A 2,985-nucleotide genomic window follows, 5' to 3' on the forward strand; every position below is an offset into this window, starting at 1 on the left:
AGCGCGGTTCGCTCCTCAATTCGAGTTCGCTCCTTGAGTCGAGCTCAAGTTCGTTGCTCCAATCGAGCTCGCTCCTTGAGCGCAGCTCGCTCCTCCAGTTGAGCTCGCTCCTCGAGCACAGTTCGCTCCTTAGGTCGAGTTCGCTCCTTGAGTTGAGCTCACGTTCGCACTTCGAGTCGAGCTCGCTCCTCAAGTCGAGTTCGCTCCTCAAGTCGAGTTCGCTCCTTGAGTCGAGCTCAAGCTCGCTCTTCGAGACGAGCTCGCTCCTCCGATCGAGCTCGCTCCTCGAGCGCGGTTCGCTCCTCAAGTAGAGTTCGCTCCTTGAGTCGAGCTCAAGTTCGCTCTTCGAGACGAGCTCGCTCCTCCAATCGAGCTCGCTCCTTGGGCGCAGTTCGCTCCTCAAGTCGAGTTCGCTCTTGAGTCGAGCTCAAGTTCGCTCTTCGAGACGAGCTCGCTCCTCGAGCACAGTTCGCTCCTCAAGTCGAGTTCGCTCCTTGAGTTGAGCTTAAGTTCGCTCTTCGAGACAAGCTCGCTACTCCAATCGAGCTCGCTCCTCGAGCACAGTTCGCTCCTCAAGTCGAGTTCGCTCCTTGAGTTGAGCTCAAGTTCGCACTTCGAGACGAGCTCGCTCCTCAAGTCGAGCTCGCTCCTCGAGCGCGGTTCGCTCCTCAAGTCAAGTTCGCTCCTTGAGTCGAGCTCAAGTTCGCTCTTCGAGACGAGCTCGCTCCTCGAGCGCGGTTCGCTCCTCAAGTCGAGTTCGCTCCTTGAGTTGAGCTCAAGTTCGCACTTCGAGACGAGCTCGCTCCTCGAGCGCGGTTCGCTCCTCAAGTCGAGTTCGCTCCTTGAGTCGAGCTCAAGTTTGCTCTTCGAGACGACCTCGCTCCTCCAGTCGAGCTCGCTCCTCGAGCGCGGTTCGCTCCTCAAGTCGAGTTCGCTCCTTGAGTCGAGCTCAAGTTCGCTCTTCGTGACGATCTCGCTCCTCCAGTCGACATCACTCCTCGAGCGCGGTTCGCTCCTCAAGTCGAGTTCGCTCTTCGAGACGAGCTCGCTCCTCCAGTCGAGCTCGCTCCTCGAGCGCGGTTCGCTCCTCAAGTCGAGTTCGCTCCTTGAGTCGAGCTCAAGTTCGCTCTTCGTGACGAGCTCGCTCCTCCAGTCGAGCTCACTCCTCGAGCGCGGTTCGCTCCTCAAGTCGAGTTCGCTCCTTGAGTCGTGCTCAAGTTCGCTCTTCGAGACGAGCTCGCTCCTCCAGTCGAGCTCGCTCCTCGAGCGCGGTTCGCTCCTCAAGTCGAGTTCGCTCCTTGAGTCGGGCTAAAGTTCACTCTTCGAGACGAGCTCGCTGCTCTAGTCGAGCTCGCTCCTCGAGCACAGTTCGCTCCTCAAGTCGAGTTCGCTCCTTGAGTCGAGCTCAAGTTCGCTCTTCGAGACGAGCTCGCTCCTCCAGTCGAGCTCGCTCCTCGAGCGCGATTCGCTCCTCAAGTCGAGTTCGCTCCTTGAGTCGAGCTCAAGTTCGCTCTTCGAGACGAGTTCGCTCATCCAGTCGAGCTCGCTCCTCGAGCACAGTTCGCTCCTCAAATCAAGTTCGCTCCTTGAGTTGAGCTCAAGTTCACTCTTCGAGACGAGATCGCTCCTCCAGTCGAGCTCGCTCCTCGAGCACAGTTTGCTCCTCAAGTCGAGTTCGCTCCTTGAGTTGAGCTCAAGTTCGCACTTCGAGACGAGCTCGCTCCTCGAGCGCGGTTCGCTCCTCAAGTCAAGTTCGCTCCTTGAGTCGAGCTCAAGTTCACTCTTCCAGACGAGCTCGCTCCTCCAGTCGAGCTCGCTCCTTGGGCGCAGTTCGCTCCTCAAGTCGAGTTCGCTCTTGAGTCGAGCTCAAGTTCGCTCTTGAGTCGAGCTCAAGTTCGCTCTTCGAGACGAGCTCGCTCCTCGAGCACAGTTCGCTCCTCAAGTCGAGTTCGCTCCTTGAGTTGAGCTCAAGTTCGCTCTTCGAGACAAGCTCGCTACTCCAGTCGAGCTCGCTCCTCAAGTCGAGTTCGCTCCTTGAGTTGAACTCAAGTTCGCACTTCGAGACGAGCTCGCTCCTCCAGTCGAGCTCGCTCCTCGAGCGCGGTTCGCTCCTCAAGTCAAGTTCGCTCCTTGAGTCGAGCTCGAGTTCGCTCTTCGAGACGAGCTTGCTCCTCCAGTCGAGCTCGCTCCTCGACCGCGGTTCGCTCCTCAAGTCGAGTTCGCTCCTTGAGTTGAGCTCAAGTTAGCACTTCGAGACGAGCGCGCTCCTCCAGTCTAGCTCGCTCCTCGAGCGCGGTTCGCTCCTCAAGTCGAGATCGCTCCTTGAGTCGAGCTCAAGTTTGCTCTTCGAGACGAGCTCGCTCCTCCAGTCGAGCTCGCCCCTAAAAGCTCAAGTTCGCTCCTCAAGTCGAGTTCGCTCCTTGAGTCGAGGTCAAATTCGCTCTTCGAGACGAGCTCGCTCCCCCAGTCGAGCTCGCTCCTCGAGCTCAAGTTCGCTCCTCAAGTCGAGTTCGCTCCTTGAGTCGAGGTAAAGTTCGCTCTTCGAGACGAGCTCGCTCCTCCAGTCGAGCTCGCTCCTCGAGCTCAAGTTCGCTCCTCAAATTGAGTTAGCTCCTTGAGTTGAGATCAAGTTCGCTCTTCAAGACGAGCTCTCTCCTCCATTCGAGCTCGCTCCTAGAGCTCAAGTTCGCTCGTCAAGTCGAGTTCACTCCTTGAGTCGAGCTCAAGCTCGCTCTTCGAGACGAGCTCGCTCCTCCGATCGAGCTCGCTCCTCGAGCGCGGTTCTCTCCTCAAGTAGAGTTCGCTCCTTGAATCAAGCTCAAGTTCGCTCTTCGAGACGAGCTCGCTTCTCCAATCGAGCTCGCTCCTTGGGCGCAGTTCGCTCCTCAAGTCGAGTTCGCTCTTGAGTCGAGCTCAAGTTCGCTCTTCGAGACGAGCTCGCTCCTCGAGCACTGTTCGCTCCTCAGGTCGAGTTCGCTCCTTGAG

Source organism: Urtica dioica, chromosome 4, assembly GCF_054948205.1.
Source record: "Urtica dioica subsp. dioica isolate 48M chromosome 4, U.dioica_male_clone48M_v1_H2, whole genome shotgun sequence".
NCBI classification, from domain to species: domain Eukaryota; kingdom Viridiplantae; phylum Streptophyta; class Magnoliopsida; order Rosales; family Urticaceae; genus Urtica; species Urtica dioica.